Source organism: Mastomys coucha, unplaced genomic scaffold, assembly GCF_008632895.1.
Source record: "Mastomys coucha isolate ucsf_1 unplaced genomic scaffold, UCSF_Mcou_1 pScaffold22, whole genome shotgun sequence".
Lineage (NCBI taxonomy): Eukaryota > Metazoa > Chordata > Mammalia > Rodentia > Muridae > Mastomys > Mastomys coucha.
Window position 1 is genome coordinate 251,842,213 of NW_022196905.1, and position 18,868 is coordinate 251,861,080.

Consider the following 18,868-nt stretch of genomic DNA (forward strand, 5'->3'; position numbering starts at 1 on the left):
ACTCAGAAATCCACCTGCCTCTGCCTCCCAAGTGCTGGGATTAAAGGCGTGCGCTACCACCGCCCAGCCACGCAATCATTGTTTTAATCACAAAAATATTTTATAAGGTAGTAGAGACTCTCAGAAGCTGGACCATCCTCCAGACAGCAGATTCCTCAGTTCAAGTCTCCCTCAAAACTACCCACTTTTTGATTCAGCACAGGTCTCTGGACTCTCCATGATGTCCTGGCTGTTTCTTTGTAATGTGCTCAAAAATAACTATCATATTATTCTTTAGATCCTTGAGTCCCACAAACACCTCTTTTTCTGCGTAAAATGAAAAGAGCGTCGGTGAAAAAGAAAATGATTGCTTCTAGAGTCATCCTCCAAGTAGCTATCTCATTCCCTGTTAGTTAAAATGTGGTCCAGGAGTGCCACCTCAGACCAGCTGCCACAGAAAACAGCTTTCAGCAAAACTCCCCAGTGATGTTCTTAGATGTGAGACCCTACATACTGTTGATGTTTGACCTTTTGCTTATATTTAAATGTTAACTATTGGTCCCCAAGGCCTGGTCATACCTAGGGATGAGAAAGAGTTTGCACATACCCAAGTGACATACTCAAGTGACACTATGAAACCTTGCCCCTGCCCCAAGATATCCCTGGTTGGTGAATAAAGATGGCTACAGACAATAGTTAGGCAGCAGAAGAGAAACAGATGGGATTCTTGGGTTCCTAGGGCTTGGGGTCTGAGAAGACCGAGAGAGAGAGAGAGAGAGAGAGAGAGAGAGAGAGAGAGAGAGAGAGAGAGAGAGAGACTGAATAATACCATGGGTTAGGTGAGTCATGCAGACTGGCCAATTGAAATTTAAGAGCAGCCCTAAAGGAACATGGCAAGCAAGTTATATTTCCGATTGAGATTAAATAATTTTCAACAACAACCTGGTGGTGAGACTAAAGAAGATGATATTTTTTTTCTAGAAAGGACACTGAATGTTTAAACCTTGGGGCCTGGATGGTGTGGTCCCCTTGGCAAGCAATTTTGTTTGTTTTGAGTTCGATGAGATTCTTATGGCAAAGCCTGATGAGGCCTTTTGGTAGTGATCCTGAAAGCCCCATTCTTAGTCCTTTGCTAAGGAAGTCTAGACGCTGGTTTCTGGGGCTCTGCCCCTAAAGAAGGATGTCCAGACAAAGAATGAATATATCCTGCTTCAAAGCTGGCAAAGCTTTCATTACTATTTCAATCAAAAACTCCATAGCACATCTATTCTGGTCTGTGGGTCTTTTTAGCCTGCCCTGCAAGGATGAACTGATGTAGCCCAATGGAAAATCATCAAAGCAGGCACAATGAGTACGTGTCCCCCCAGGCTGCTTCTCTGCAGTATAGCCTTATATTCCAGATCACCATCAGAAGGGCAGATATATTAGGACAAAATCTCTAGTCCTCCAACCAAGAAAATAGAAGAGGCAGACTTTTGGAGTTAGTGGTAGGCGCTTCCAATAATAAAACCCCAGGCAAGTAAGATAGTTTAGTAGGTAAAAATACTTATGGCAGAGGCCTGCCAACCTGAGTTTAATCCCCTGAACACACAGTGGAAGGAGAAAGTGACCCTCAGAAGTTATCTTCTGCCCTCCATCTACACACTTTGACCTGTGCATTCATGCATACACAAAAATAATAATAATGATAATAATGTCAATAAATAAAAGTTCAAATACAATAAAACATATTCTAGATATTGATTTAGAAACATGTCATTTCTTTGTGTAAAATGATTAACAACACAGTTACCAGGAGTAATATGAGTCAGGAGACGTTAATCTAGAGCATACCAGCTGTTCTCTGAAGGTAACAGTCTATGTCTGACTTCATGGTTCTTCATATGCCATTCCCAAATGTCATACAATTTGTTACTAACAAAGAATTATTTTTTATTAAATGTCATTCATTTGTTTGCTTGCGGGTGGAGCTTGTAGGAGTCAGGAAAGAACATCTCCAGTCATGGGTGTCCTGGAGATTGAACTCAGGTCATCAGGCTTGGCTGGGCCATCTTTCTGGTCCATTTATTCCAATTCTAATGAGGTGAGGTTTCCATGCTGAATATCCCATTTCAGTGCACATTGCATTAAGATTTAGAAAACACATACAATTATATCATTATTTCTTTCACCCCCAAATACCCCAATCCCCATTTCTGTACCCTGCTGTGTCTCTATAGTCTTGCCTTTTCTAGAAGTTGGATTTTTGTGAGATCCAGAAACAGGTAGTCTTGGAAGTCTGACTACTTGCGCTTTAGTGTAATGGTTTAAATATCCGTTGCATATATCTGAAAATTGTTTATCTTTTGATTAGGAAGTAGTGTTTCAGTCAATGAGTTTCATTCATTCAACCACCAGTGAAGTGTTTGGGTGGCTTTAGCTCTGAGCTGCACTGAATACTACCATTTCTGCATGTGCCCTCAGGCCCTTCCTTAGATCCCAAGAAGTATGATCAAAAGCAAGAAATATTTGTACTGTGTTAATCAGTGGTAGAGTTGGGGATACAGGTGGGGTAGGAATAGGAAGGGATCAGGTTGGGGGAGGATGGAGGGAGAGAGTACTGAGAGAGACAACTGGATTTGGGGGGTATGAGCTAGGAAACTTGTGCAATGGAAAGTCCCAGGAATCTGTGAGGGTGGCCCTATCTAAGACCTCTAATAAAAGGTCTGGGAAATACAGAACCTGAACTGGCCATCCCTTCTAACTAGGCAAGACTTCCAGTGGAGGGACTGGGACACCAACCCAACCACAAAACCTTCAACATATAATTTGTCCTGCCTGCAGGATGTGTTGGGATAAAGGTGGCACAAAAATTGTAGGAATGGACAAACAATGACTGGTCCAGCTTGAGACCCATGTAATGATAGGAAGCCCATCCATTACACTGCCTGGAGACCCAAGACCCAAAGACTAGGTAGCCCTAGAATAGAACCAAACATGACTGGAAAAAAAAAGTCAATGAAATTATTCCTAATGGTACTCTGCTGTGTGCATAGATTGCTGCCTAGCCCAACTGTCATCAGAGAAGTTTCATCCTGCAACTGATAGAAACAGATGCAGAGACCCACAGCCAAACATTAGGCAGGGCTCAGGAAACCCTTCAGAGGAGGGAGAAGAATTGTAGGAGCCAGAAAGGTCAAGGAAACCGCAAGAAAACCCACAGAATCAACTAACCTGGGCTCATAGGGGCTCACAGAAACTGAATGGACAACTAGGGAGCCTTCATGGAACTGATGTAGGCCCTCTGCCTATATGATATGGGGTTATGTAGTATGATCTTCTTGTGGGACTCCTAAAAGTGGGAGCAGGGGCTGTCTCTGACTCTTTTGCCTGCTTTGGGGGCCCTTTTCCTCATACTGGGTTGTCTTGCCCAGCCTTAATATGAGGGAGGTGCCTACTTTTACTGCAACTTGCTATGCCATGTTTGGTTGATATCCATAGGAGGTCTGCCCTTTTCAGAAGAGAAAGGGAGAAGGAGTAGATAGATGGGGGCAGGGGATAGAGGATGGGGGAACTAGGAGGAAAGGAGGAAGGGAAAACCAGAGTGGGTAGAGATGTTAAAAAAAATAGAAAGGAATTATCTGACTATAATAAAGGTTACATGTGAAAAGCCCACAGCTCTCATCACATGCCATGGAAAAATCTGAATGATTCTCCTCTAAGCCCAAGAATAAGATGAGGCCCTCACCCCAGAAGAGAAGAGGCAGAGGCACTTACGATCACAAACAAAAGTGTATGTATAAAACTCCAGACTTCCCACATGACAGATACTAATAAATGAACTCAGTAAAAAGTCAGGACACACAATCAACACCAAAATCAGTTATTGCTCAATACACTAATAAAATATCAAAGGAAGAAAAAACTTTTAATCACATTTATAATAGCATATGTTAAAAATCAAAGCAAGAAGATGAAAGTATTGCTCACTGTCTTCAGTTGCATTTTAATAGTAGGCTGATGTGGGGTTTTTTAAAAGATTTTTTTTTCAAGTGTGTGTGTGTGTGTGTGTGTGTGTGTGTGTGTGTGTGTGTGTGTGTTTCTGGTGGGGGGCGGTTACATGTGATTGAGTGCAAGCAAGTGCTCATGAAAGCCAGAGGTTTCAGGTCCCCCTGGAGCTGGAGTTACTGACAATTGCAGGAACAGAACTCAGGTTCTTTGCAAGAGCAGTCCACAGTCCTGAGCACAGAGCTGTCTCCCCAGCCAGGATAGTAGACTTTTCCTATAAGAGAGTTGCTAATGTGTCATAAATACTATCTCTACCTTCAGCACAATCAGCACAACAAAAAGCAGGTGAATCCTTTCTCAGTGTTAACCCAAATACTCAATGAACCTGGGTTTACTTGTCACTGTTAATAGTAAGTGATGTTTGCAAAACATCTGCGCCCAGCCTCTTACACCTGAGCAGAGGCAGAGAGATGCCAGAAGCCAGGGGCGAACAAAAGCCCATGACAGCACTTATAAGATGCGATTCCACAAACTGTCTGCATTTGTCAGACTATAATATTTACATAAGGATGAACCAAGAGTGGTTAATGTTTAAAACCCTGGCATAGACATGTTCTCTCTCTCTCTCTCTCTCTCTCTCTCTCTCTCTCTCTCTCTCTCTCTCTCTCTCTCTTTCTCTCTCTCTCTCTCTCTGTCTCTCTAATAGGTTTGATAAAGGAGCTCAAATTCTGACTAGTTCTCTCAGACATAACTATCTCCCAATCCCACGTCAAGCAAAGCAAACAAATATTTTACTGAAAGTTTAAAATCTCCCCCAAGATATTGAGAAAAAAATAAACAGATCACTGTTTCTTAAAGCACTTGGGGATGTTTTGATAGATTATATTTTGCAGATACAAAGTAACACAACAGCTGGGTGTATATTTTAATTAGTTTAAATGTGGGCATATGGAACTCCCTAAGAGATACAAGATTGCCCACTGTTAAGACTCTGTGCATGCCTTCCTGATAGTATCTCGTCCAATTATTTAAGAAAATTAAAAAATAATCTTCATCAGCTGCTCATATTGTGTCCTCCATGTCCAAAGAGGATGAACTTTCTTCCAAAGCAGTTATAAAGGCCTTCCATTCTAGATTAATTGGGGAAAATACTAGTCATTGCCCCAGATTTCTGTAATGTTATCAGCTATGGACACACACACACACACACACAAAATGGATGGGGGTCTATTACTACAGTCCCACCCACCTCTGTAGGGACACACCTTAAACTGACAAACAAAAAGTCAATCAAATACCATGTTCTGTATTGTATTCCCTGACTACATTTTACCTGGGAACCAACACAGAATGAAAAACAAGGCAGAGGCCTTCCTGCCTTCTGCCTCTCCTCTTCCCCAACATGGACACGCACACGGGCTGTCCTTTTCCTGGCCAGAGGTCTTCCAAGGCAGTACTTTGAGTCAGCTTCTAATTTCCTCTGTCTGCTCAAACCTCTTATTAGGAGAGGAAAAGAAGAGGTAGCGTTTCCTCCCATAATAATTTCTTGATAGACTACTATCACCCTGGCCGGCCACCTAAAACCTCGAGTGGACATTCACAGGGTCTGCCCCCCCCCCTTACATTGACAGCCACATTCCCAGGAACCTAATTGAAAACTGCAGGGTTGCTCCACAGTGCTGTTCTCTGAAATATCTATGCCACCTCCACTGGGTTTTTATCAATCTCAAGGGTAGAAGCTCTCACTGGGAGGTGAGTTTCACTAACCCTCATTTTATAAGTAGAAGAAAAGAAGCCAGAGCCAAGAAAATATATAGGCCACTCTCCTGAAAGCCATATATCAGCTCAGCCAATTTCTCTCTCTCTATCGAAGACTAATTTTCCCTCTGAACCCAGAGAAAGCTGAGGTTGCCTCTTTCATGTGGCACAAAAGAAGGGTGTCATTCATGCCTACCAGTCCACGCAAGACTTCTGAGTCAATGTGGATTACAAAGGGACAATGGGTCTGGGGTAACACAGAACAGACTTTAAAGCATACTACACAAGGGGAAAGGACCCAAAAGACCCTTTAATAGATGCTTAGATCTTAGAAGGGTCTAGGTTTCTTTCCAACAAAGGTTTTCTATACTCGCCCTGTGTTCATACACACAAGAATGGACATCCCAGACTAGTCAATTACCCAAAATACTTTTACGTTAATTTCTCTAAGTTTTCTGAAATTTGGTTTATAATCCTACAAAATAAAGAACAGACCACCATCTCTTTTTTTTTTTTTTTTTTTTTTTTTTTTTTTTTTTTTTTTTTTTTTTTTTTTTTTTTGTCTCACGTGCCTGGTACACCTTCTGAAAATTTGTCCATAAAGAGAAAGAAGCATGAAAGTGGGTGGAGAATTCTGCTTTCCCTTCAGAAAACTCAGACAATGCTGATACATGTTCTGTGAGCCTCTTCAAGACAGCTCTAACCTACACAGCTTTTCTGCAAAATCAGCAATTAATGGCGCTTATCTGAATTAGGTGCACAGAGTGCATGAACGCCTGACAAGGTAAATTGAAGGCAGCAGAGGTGGTTCAGCAGGGAAAAGCCTTACCAGGCGAGGCTAACAACAACCTGATTCCCAGCCTAAACCCAGATGGATTAAAAATGGGCACTCCTGGTGCTCATCTGTAATCTGAGCATTCTTATGGAAAGACGGGAGGCAGAGACAAGAGAACTGCTCAGAATGCCACTGGATAACTCGTCTGGAGTACACATCAAGGTAGAAACAAGAAAGAGCCTGCCTCAACAAAAGAGAAAGAGAGAACCAACTACATACACATCCTACACATGCACCATGACATACATACATACATACATACATACATACATACACAACACACACATGCAATTAATTAATTAACTAATTAATTAATTAAATACTTTAAGTATATTAAACTGGAAATCCTGAAAAATGCCTATAGACCTAGCACTTAGAAGGCTGAAGCAGGAGGATTACCAGAAATTCAGACCAGCTTGGGCTACATAGCAAGTTCTAGGTCAGCCTTGGTTAAAAAGCAAGTAAGACTCTATCTCAAAAAATGAAAAAATAAAATCGTTTTGAGAAGCGAGAGGAGAGTAAGAGACGGCAATCTGTGAGTGTGAGGAGGAGGGCTTCTTAAATACTGACAAGCAGGTATGCAACTAGCAAAGATAAATAAAAAGTATTTTTAATTTTAAGAGGTCGTTTAAATCTTCCCTTGAATTAGCTTGTTGGGTTATCTTGCCTTAGATAATACTTATGGTGATTTTTGTTAATGTTCAATAAAAACTCATATTTAAATTCAGCAGAGTTCAGCAAATTAGGCCTTTTTATTTCAGCCTCTGGTTCTATCCAGGGCCAGACTGACCTGAACAGAAGAAAGGCAGTGTGACAGAAGCTGGCCTGGAGCCATTCTGAGTTTATGCTGCTGCTCCAGCACATGGGGCTAAAACCACTATTGATTGTAGCCCTGATTTCTTAAAAATGTCAGGGACATTTTACACTTTTCCTCTGAGGCACTAAATATCAGGCCTGCCATTAACCAGATTGTGATAACAGACGCAGATAAAGCCCACTGCAAAGTGCACAGGTAAAGTATTTCTTCAAAGGTCACTCTGCTGCCACAGCATGGTGTAATGACCCTCTTCTTCGAGGGCTGCTGATGTCTCACAAAAGATATCCTGGCCCAGCTCTGCCAACTTCTGCCTCCCCTACAAAGGGTGCATTTCACAGCAAGCAATTCAGAGAGCTGAATCCTGTCTCCACTAAGAATCACCGGATACAGCACAAACCTTATAATCAGCTCTCTCTGTGTTCCTCATTTCCACCAGGACATTTCTCTGCAGTTCGACCGGCTCCTCTCCTTTATGGAAGTCAGTAAGCCTATTTGGATATGCTGAAGGTTTTCCCTGGCAGTCCTTGACCGACAGAAAACTTCACAAACCATGTAGAGAAACAAGATTCTCATTGTAATCTAGGCCTCAAGAGACAGGCTTGTTCCTCTCTGGAATTCAGATAAATTCAAGTTTTGTTCCTGTGTCTTGGTTCTCCATCCTCTGGCCTATCAACATGAACAGAATGACCAAGAACATGGGACAGAACTCTTCTGTGACTGAGTTTGACAGTGCCTTTGAGTCCAGCTGAACATGGCCATAACCACTCTCCTCAGAACCTGGGCCCTTCTTTTATCTAGAGATATAATCTTCTACTTTTTAATCGCCCCACAAAGTGTCATGACCAAGGTCATTTCAAGGATACAGCCTCCTCCTGGCAGTCTCTAACATAATCCTTTTCTCCGTTTTTCTCAAGTTGCTCACAGTCTTGTCCCTGCAGGTCCAGGAAAGCTACCCCCTCTCTTCTAGCCCTGAAGGGCACCAGGCATACACCTGGTGTACCACCTATTTACACTCACATACACATAAAGATAAATGAAGCCTTAAAGTCCATGACTGCCTTGCCTATCTGGTCTATCTTTTCTGTGCAGTCCCCTGATACAATTAAATGGCTGTAACATCTTCAAACCAGGTTTTTAACCAGAACTGTTCTACTTATTAAGGCAAGTACAAATCGAGCAAGGCTTGTTAAATCCAGGGGAGTTACAAGGAAACTAAAGTCTGTTTTAAGCTATAGGCTCAGGTCACAAAGAGCTGGCATTGTTAAATAGCATGTGCTGGTGCCATTAAAATTTTATACCATTTGGCTATAATATTACCACATTACATTATCATTAGAATCACGGTTTCGAGCAATACTATAAAAATGTCTGAAAGTCAAGGCAAGACCATGATTAATGAGCATGTACTTGAACTCTGACCATTATATGGTAAGGTGCTGCAATGGATTTCCCTGCATTTGGAAACACCTGGTTCAGATTTGCTCGTTCTTGGCAGGATGGCTTGAGAAAGGGAGTTTTGTTTGTTTGTTTCTTTGTTCATTTGTTTCCATTTATGAAGTGAAGACAATGTGTCAGTGTTGTAAGTTGTTAATGAGAAATGGAGAAAATGGCTGAAAAGTTTTTAAGACCTTATTTTTAAGTTTTTGTGTGTGTGCCAAAAGGCAGAGAGGTTGCAGGGTCAGCTCTCCCACACACAGACCTTGGGAGGTGGCTTACCCATTCCTCTGCCATCAGGGTCAGCTCTTCTTTGCTGCTCCAGTGAGGTACAGGGTCTGCTCTCCAGAGTGGTACAGCAGGTGAGGGGCAGGGCCAGCTGTCCTACCAAAGCTGGTATCAACGGCAAAAGGGAAGAGAAGGAATCTTTCTCTTGCCTGTGCCACCTCACAGCAGACAAGAGGCAGGGCCAGCTCTCTCACACTCATGGCCATAGAGTAGGCTCACCAGCAATCCCTACATCCAGGGTCAGCTCTTCTGTGCTGCCCAGGTGAGATATAGGACCTGCTCTCCTGAGTGATGCAGCGGGTGAGGGGCAGGGTCAGCTCTCCTTCTCTGATGACCCTTCAGGGCCAGCTCTCTCACTTACCTTAGGTGTCAAGGCGTGAAAGTGGGGCAAATCTCCCTCACTCGTGTCACTGCACGGCAGATAAGCAGGTGGTAGACAAGAGGCAGGGCCAGTTCTCCCATGCACCCTTGGGGTTGGCTTTCCCAAATTTATGTCCTTGAGGCTGGCATAACCATAACTCCCAAAATGTGCGAGACCCTCTCTTCCCTGTAGCTACCTGGGGAAGGATCTGCTGCCCTCATAGCCCCATGGCAAGCTCTCCCCCAGATGCCCAGGTGAGGAGTAAGGCCAGTGTTGTACAGCCCTCAAACATTAACATTTTCCCGGGAGGCAGCACAGACCCAGACTTGGTCTCTGGTAGTAACAGATTCCTGCTGATTCAGAACCACAGACCCAGACTTGGCCCTTGGTGGCAGCACAGGCCAGGACCCCACCATGGTACCAGATGGCATCACCAGCTACTCACATCAGGCTGTTCCTCACTACCCTTGAATCTTGAGTTCTGCCTCTCTTCATGGTGTCCACATCCTTCTATTTGTCTTTCTCTTCCATTTCTCCACCACTTACTTTCTCCTCTTAGTGGTCTCTGAGTGTCTGGGGGTCGTCTCAGGAGTGTTATGCCTCATTTGTGCATTATGGTGCTCAGGAGGGGTTAACTTAGACATGGTCTGCCCCGACCACCCCCTACCCCAGGCCTGCATGGTACCAAACTAGTGGTAATCTCAGGCTAGTTTCCCGTTGAGGACCCATGGGACTGGTCTTCTTGGGCTCACTCCTCAGTCCAGCCTTCCAGAGTAGCCCTATGCAAGGAGCATCTGTTTGGCCTTACTCCTGTGCAGGGGGTGGGGGTGGGGATTATGCCAGACTGGTTATCTCAGGCTCATTTTATTCAGGGAATGTTAGGCTCCTAATCACTCAGATGTTCATGGGTCAGAACACTGAGCATAGACACAGTCCCTCTCCTCTCTACCACCTACTGACCCACATGTGATGCAGCAGCCATACCTGCAACACCTCTAGGGCAGGATTATGATATCCTAATTTTGTTTTTTATAATGTCCCAGTTTAAGAATGGTATGGTATATACACTGTAGTGACAATTTTGGAATTTTGGTTTCTTTGAAAACACAGAAACATTACGGGAATATGTTTTCATTTTAATCCCAGGTGTGGGATGTCGGGCTGCTTCAGAATGTCTACAGCAGCTGACCATGAACTGCCTTGTGTTCTAGCAGGAGTGTGATTTTGCCAGGTGCAGATGTGATTGTATGATGTTTGGAACTCTGGGGACTCTTGAGAGGGTATATAAATGCTAGGGTCCCCAGAGGTGGGGTTGTTAGAGTGGCGGGTTGTTGGTTGGTTATGGTTTGTTAAGTAGTCATGTGCAAAGAAAAAAGAAGAAGGAGAAATTAGATATCCTGATGGTGAAGATCAAATTTGCCCCAAGGAACTCAACATCCCTAACCAACAAAATTAGTCTAAAAATATCATCACCTCTTTCCCTTTTTCTCTCTCCTATCTAGTATTCGGGGGAAGAAGGTAGAAGGAAGAAGAAGCCACAAAGTAGAACAGCTACACTACATCTTTCCCTTTACAGTCTCCAGCATCAAGGTATCAATAAAGGGTCCATGGCATGTATCTTCCTAGGGAAAATCCTAACATCAGAAAATAGCTTGCTCATCTCTCTCCTTGCTCATCTCCCTCAGCCCTACCCACCTCTGCATCTCTGTGCCTTTTCCTAAGCTGGTATCTTTCAGACCACAGTGGGACACCCATCCTCCAGCCCATGAAGCATGAATGAAGCAAAGGGGACTTCACTTGCAGGCTTCCTAGGAAGGATATTTCCATCCCATAAAATGTATATGGAGCTCTGCCTTCTTAATTTACAAGGCCCGAGGGTGCAAATTCTAGAATAATGTTTGCCACCATTATCTAGTTACCATTCACACAAACTGCATCACTCAGGTTATCTGTTGCCCACATCTCAGGATGTGACCATATTATTTACTATGGCACCCAGGCTCCAAGTGGAGACACCAACCTATACTTGGCTCCCTCCCTTCACAACTCAGGTTCAGCCATGCACCAAATACATGTCACAGGTTGGCATCTTCTCCTAAGTGCTCATTAAAATAATCAGCATACCTCTCCACCTCCCTCCAGCCCCATCCATGTCTCCAACAACATGCTACACTGAGCTCCCTCCTGTCTTTGAGCCTCTTCAGTTCTGCCTCTTGAGGTCCCCTATCCTTGGACTTCTGAGCTGGTGCCATTTTCTCAGGGAGGGGCTCCTTTTACTGTTACATCACTTTACTTTCTTCTGTTTTAGTTTGCTCCCTGTGTTTTCTCAACTTTTTCATCTACGTGGCTGCCTGTCCATTGTCATCTCCCTGCTTCAGAAGGTGAGACTCTTGAGAACTGAAGGCTCATACACTTTCCCAGGTTTCCTTTCCACACCTCTCATACTGACCAACTCCCATGTGCCAATCACCTACAGCAACCTATTCACACCTGGCTTCCAGCAGCCACAGAAATGTTGAGCATCCACCCCTCCTCTGGCTGAATCCCTTCAGTGATTTCCCCACAGCTCTGCCAATAAGCCCAGCTTCTTGATTAGGCTTACAATATCCTCCTCCCCAGACCTTTTTGTTCTCAGCTGACTGATTGGTGATGCTTTCCACTTGCTCCACTGGGTCTGGCTCGTGATTAGCACATCAGGTCACAGCTAACCTGAAACAAAAGGCTGGAATTCCAGTGAGTAGCCGGATTTGACAGTACAGAACCCAAAAGAGCAAGAAGAGGATAGTCTGAACACTGAGCAAGTGGTCCCTGAGCCTACACGGATGAGGGACAAGCCTGTGTCCTAAGCTCTAGGGAGACAGGGTCATCCCTGTCTTCTGTCTTCTGCTTGATTTCATTGTGAAAGGTGGCTGAGCTCTGGTTTTAGGGGTTTTTAGTAGTGACATTTGTGGAAGAAAGCAGAATATGATGGAGCCCTAATTGGCATAGCAATACTAGAGGAAGCAGAAAGCACTCTGATTTCCCTAGACTTAGCCACAAGAAGGCCCTGAGTCCCAGACACTGTAATGAGTAAACAAGATGCCTAGGAGAATGTCAGAGGCAATGGGATGCTACAGAAAGCTGGGGTCTGCAGGAAAACAACAATATGGAGCAAGCACTGACTTCATGACGGAGCTGGAATTCAAACCCTGCACTTTCTACCTCCACACCCGTATCATTTGGATAAGGAACAGTTGCTGGTAAGAGAATGGATACCCATGTTCTTCTCTTGAGTTTGATGTAGGAGCTGGGGCAGCACTCAGACTTACTGAGGGCTATTTAGTGCTGGGAACACAGTTTTAGACTATGTTATCCTTACTAACAACTCTGGCAAGTGACTGCCAATATTACCGTCACTTGAAAAGGTCTGGCTTTCCAGGAATTAATCTATTACCTGTGGAAGCACAGGGCTGAGACTGAAATCCAGTGTGTCTTATTTGGGCTCATCCTATCACAGTGTGTTCTGACCTGGGATCTCCAGACACTGGGAGTTGAGATTTAAGTCTCCTATTCCATGTGCCTACTCTCTTGAACATTTGATATCTAATAACTGTCCAAAGCAATCCCAAATAATGTTCTTCTAGACCTGGACATAACAGAAGAAAGAAATAGTTTAAGCAGACATAAAATCAAATGAGCTTGTTTTTAAAGTAAAATAAATTCAAGTCTTTCAAACACATTTTGATAAAGTAGTTTTCTCATCAACCTCTCTAATCACTCCCAAGTTTATAATTTCTTCCCCAGACCAAACTCACTCATCAGCTGATAAAGCATCCATTCTATCAGCCAGTCTGCCCATATATCATATACCTTGTGACTACCTATTACTAGTTGCAAACACTAATCTTAGGTCTGAAGATCTAAGGCCTAACAAGACAGGACTCTATCCATGAAGGAATTTATAGTCTAGAAGGGGATACTGAGAGTAAATCAGCAAGTTGATTGTTATGGCAACATACCTTACGTGTAGTAAAGGATCGAGAAGGGGAAATGAGGAGGGCAAGAGAGGGAAAGATAGAAAAGACGATTCATATAGCAGGGGAGAATACGTCAAAGTGGAGACTGAAACAATTTAAAAGCTGAGAACCAGGAGATGAACTGCAAAAGGGATCTAAATGGAATTCTCATACCAGGAATTTTCTACAAAGGATGTTTAGTCTGAGTTTTGGTAGAGACACAGAATTATCTGGATATAAAAATACACAAGGTGGCTAGTGCTTTGACCAGACTGTCCAAATTCATGTCCCCTCTCTGTCCTCTGCTTCCACTGTGCTGAGAGAGATCTTTGGGTACCTTAGACCCATTTCTTTTTTTTTCTTTCTTTCTTTCTTTTTCTTTTTTTTTTTTTGAGACAGGGTTTCTCTGTAGACCAGGCTAGCCTCGAACTCAGAAATCTGCCTGCCTCTTCCTCCCAAGTGCTGGGATTAAAGGCATGCGCCACCACTGCCTGGCTAGACTCATTTCTTTCTTTCTTTCTTTCTTTCTTTTTTTTTTTTTTTTTTTTGGATATTTTCTTTATTTACATGTAACTTTCTCCTTTCCCAGTTTCCCCTCCAAAAAACAAAAACAAACAAACAAACAAAAACAACAAGAACAAACCCCTGTTGCCTTCCCCCCCCATGCCTGCCACCCCACCCTCTCCCACTTATTGGCCCTGGCATTCCCCTATACTGGGGCACAGAACCTTCACAGGGCCGAGGTCCTCTCCTCCTATTGATGATCGAATTTGAAATTGCAGAGATTAACTATGGAGCAAAGACTGAAGAAAGGACAAGCCAGCCTAAACTAAATATAGCTATCTCCTAAGAGGCTCTGACAGTACCTGACTAATACAGATGTAGACCCATTTCTTAAAAGACTTCCTGGCCAGTAACTGCTCAGTTCCTGGTCCCTTGGACTCTTTTCATTTTGATTTTCTTTTTTATAAGATTGATTTATTTATTTATTTTATGTTTGTGAGTACACTGCAGCTCTCTTCAGACATACTAAAAGAGGGCATCAGATCTCATTGCAGATGGTTGTGAACCACCACGTGGTTGCTACGAAACTCAGGACCTCTGGAAGAGCAGTCAGTGCTCTTAACCACTGAGCCATCTCTCAATCCCTTAGTCCATGTTCAGAGTTCTATTTTAGTAAAGAAAATAACTTAAAGTCATTGTGGTGGTTTGAATGAAAATGGTTCCCAGTGACACATAGGGAGTGGCATTTTGGAGGTGTGGCCTTGTTGGATGAAGCGTCACAGGGAGGGCTTTGAGGTCAAGCCAGGCCCAATGACTCACCTCTTCCTGCTGCTTTCAGATCCAGATGGATCTCAGCTCCTCTCCAGCACCACGTCTGCCTGCATACAGTCATTCTCCCCCATGACAGTAATGGACTCACCTTCTGAAGCTGTATGCCAGCCCCAATTAAACGCTTTCCTTTATAGGAGTTGCTGTGGTCATGGTATCTCTTCACAGCAATATAAAACCCCAACTAAGACAGAAGTTGGTACCGGTGCTGATTGTGTCATGCACTACTCGCTGCCCGATCCTACCCGCCCTTGGGGTTGGAGGTAAGGTGGTGCTGATCGCCCCAGCAAGCTCCTTTAATACCCTCCCCACCACACCACCCCACCACTGTGGCCCATTGGTCCCAAGAAAGCATCTCTTCTAAACAGCAGTTCCCGATTGGTTGGCATTGTATGCATCCGTAGTCCTTGGTCTCACAGGCAATCCTCAATTATATCCTCCTGCAGTAGCTATTTTTGTAGCTGCGAAGCTCCCAGTGGTTCCGTAGTGGTGGCCTCAGCCGTTCCTCTTACAGACTGGGATATTTCTGTGATAGGCCTGACCATGCTTTTCTTTGAGACTTTATATTACAAAAGTAGTTGACCACTTTAACTGGGACTTAGTGGGCTACACTACCCCCAGTGCAGGGGAATGCCAGGGCCAGGAAGAGGGAGAGGGTGAGCAGGGGGGTGGGGAGGAAGGAATAGGGTTTTTTTTCAGAGGGGAAACCAGGAAAGGGGATAACATTTGAAATGTAAACAAAGAAGATGGGGGGGGGGGCTGGTGAGATGGCTCAGATGGTAAGAGCACTGACTGCTCTTCCAAAAGTCATGAGCTCAAGCCCCAGCAACCACATGGTGGCTCAGAGCCACAGTGTATTTACATATAATAAATAAATCGTTTAAAAAAATCTAATAAAAATTTTAAAAAAAGAAAAAAAAGTAAAAAAAAAAAAAAACATGAAAGACAGCGGTGCTGAGAGTGATTTGAACTGTGGGGCCCCAACTCAATAGGTTTCAGAGGAAAATTTTAGTCTGTGGCCTAGAGACCATTCTTGTGATATTTTGGTGAAGAAGATGTATTTCTACCTGTATTTTTAAAAAAAACTGCATAAGGCTTAATTGAAGAATTATAGATTAACAATTTTAGTGGAGGACTTTCAAAACAACCTAGAATTGAGTATATTCTGTAACTATTAGTGGCCAGTCTTACACAGATCCATAATGAAAAGGAACATGCTGAACAAGGAAAAATGTACAGTCAGTGAGGAAAAGAAGCACCAAGAAGTGTAAACAGATTAAAGAAAAGCCTTGTGGAATAAAGAGAGTGGTGACCTCAGAGAAGACCCCACCCAGCTAAGCTTCCAAGGAGTCAAAAGGAATTAGAGAGAAGCTTAGGGCCAGGTGTGGGCGTACACACCTTTAATCCCAGCACTCAGAGGACAGGAGCTGTCAGATTTTAGAGTTCAAGGCCACCTTGATCTACAGAGCACGTTCCAAGAAAGCCAAGTTAGACACTGAAGGAAACCATCAAGACCAGAAAGTCAGTGAAAATATATTTGAATGAATCATGTCCCAGCCCCAGCAAGCCGCAGAACTGGACAGCTTTGGCTATGGGGCTCTGGTTTTCAAGTCAAGGATACATGAAAGAGTTTATGGAATCTTCCTCCTGAACTAAGAAAAGCTCTTGGTTTTGTTTAAGTATATATTAAAGCTTGCGCTAACTTGGTAAGGTAGCTATTTAGCTATCTTTTTTAAAGCTATTTTGCCATTTCCTGCCTCTGGTGGCCAGCAGCCTCCTCTGCCTTTCCCTTGTCAATCCCTACCTCTGATGTTAAACTGTCAAGAAGAAGTGGCTGTGTTTAAGATCTTTCCCCATCCTTGACTCTGCCCTTAGGATATGCCTGACCTAGAATGCCTTTGACAAGGTGTTTACTGGGAATAGCTCAAAAGTATTCTAACTCATTAGCCACCATCCCACCCTCCAAGATACAAACCATCCTCTACGCAAACGCTCTTTCCAATCTGTTGGCCACCTCCCCCATCTACCCCCCAGCTGGAAATGAGATTCCCAAAGACAGACAGACCCAAGATTTTGACAAGCACCGATGTGTTCATGAGACTTAAGTTGTTTCTAGGTTCAAAGTTATCTGACAACAGAATTCACTTGGGGAGTTGCAAATTCATTGCTTATCAAAGTGTCTGCTTCTGAAGGGACTTTTACAAAGTAAGTTTATCTAATCGCTGCAATAATAAAGCTCTGATTTGTTTTTATTTAGCTTTAATTCAATTGACCTTGTTCAATAGCAACATGAATCTGTTGGTTGGTCTTTGAGAATGTCCAAGTTTATAAATATCCATAAAGATCATAAGGTTGATCATTTTTATTATGAGCTTAGCTTGAATTAATATTCTTTCTTTTTTTAAGATTTACTTATTATTATATGTGAGTACACTGTAGCTGTCTTTAGACATACCAGAAGAGGGCGTCAGATCTCATTACGGATGGTTGTGAGCCACCATGTGGTGCTAGGATTTGAAGTCAAGACCTTCAGAAGAGCAGTCAATGCTCTTAACCACTGAGCCATCTCTCCAGCCCCTTGAGTTAATACTCTTATGCAATTGTGTCCTCCATCAAGGATCTTGATCTTCCTTTCCCTTTTTTTCTGATATTATTTTAAGTCCTGTTACAGTTTGATGGTTTCCTTTGCATCTGGTGTAGTGCCAAGAAATTTTCTAAAAGAGATATCTAGCCTAAGTTTTAGTGGGTAAGTAGAAGCTATCTGAGTTGATCAGTAAGTACATAAGAGGATCAAATCTTGGGTCAAACATCCCTAACTCTAAATCTGTCACCCTTCCTCTGCCCTGGTTGTCTTGTTTTCAGAACTGACCTAGCTTATGCTCTTAAGCTTGCTACTTCATGCACTTCCTGGCCACTGATGCTTCAATAGCCAGTTTCAGATAGATAGATAGATAGATAGATAGATAGATAGATAGATAGATAGATAGATAGATAGATAGGTCCAAGATTTTAAATGCCAGTGCTATTCTGAGTGAAATTTGTTGTCCAATTTATATTATGATTTCAAATATAAAAAATGACATATTTGCTTATCATATACTTATCTTTTGAATTCACACAGCTTAGAGCAAATTTTGAGATAGCTTTTAGTGTTACAATTACATTCAGCTTGTCCCTTTCCTCCAATGTCCTTCATGAATGTTTCGGTTTTTGCTTTGTTTGTGTCTTTTGCATTAGCTACTGCTCCAAAGATCGTAAATGGACAATGACAGGATCTGATCTCAGGTTTTAATAGGAAGTGGCTTTAATGCTTTATTCTTTAAAATATCATCTGCTGTTTTTGGAACTAGCATTTGTTATTTTTCAGTGGCCTTCTTCTCATCCTTCTTCTGTACAGTTACCCACAATAGCTTTGCATTTTACTGAATAGCCTTTCAGCTGCGATTGATATGCCTGGGATTGTTGATATAATAAAATTTGTTGATAAAGTCTGTGATTCTGAAGTCCTTGTGTTACTGGAATGCATTTCATTTGCCGTATCATATAATTTAAAAAATGGATATCTGGACTCAGACATCTAATAGTTTATTTGAAATACTTCCTTTTATATCTGTAATTGGAGTCCATATAATTTTCTGTGTGCTATCTTCATGATACTTTAGGCAATGAATTAAAGACATAGCATTTTTCCTGTGGAATGGAATTATTTAAATAACACAAGAATTACATGATGTTTGAATTTAGATTGAACGCAGCAGTAAAACCATCCAAACCTGCTCCCTATTTGGATATTGGACTATTCAGAACTTTCTTTTATTTTGGGTCAAATGGAGTATTTTATGTTTGATAACAAACTATTTCTCAAAGATGTTGAACATCTATTATCTTGGTTTGTGTGCGATGCCTTTAATATAAATTCTTAAACTTTTCTGCATTTGAAGATGATAATTTAGTATTATTAGCATCCCTTCTCTCTTTCCCTCTCTGCCTCTTTCTCTCTATGTCTCTCTTTGTCTCTGCCTCTCTCTGTCTCTCTCTGTCTCTGTCTCTGTCTCTCTCTTTCTCTCTCTCTTTCTCTCTCT

The 18,868-nt window shown here is 42.6% G+C and overlaps 1 non-coding gene across 1 annotated transcript; it reads right to left on the minus strand.

The window, feature by feature from the left end:
* Positions 1-10,333: 10,333 nt before the first annotated feature.
* Positions 10,334-10,464, minus strand: LOC116071792. The gene has a single exon (XR_004111156.1). It is a non-coding gene; the product is annotated as a small nucleolar RNA SNORA17 (small nucleolar RNA).
* Between the last annotated feature and the right edge of the window lie 8,404 nt (positions 10,465-18,868).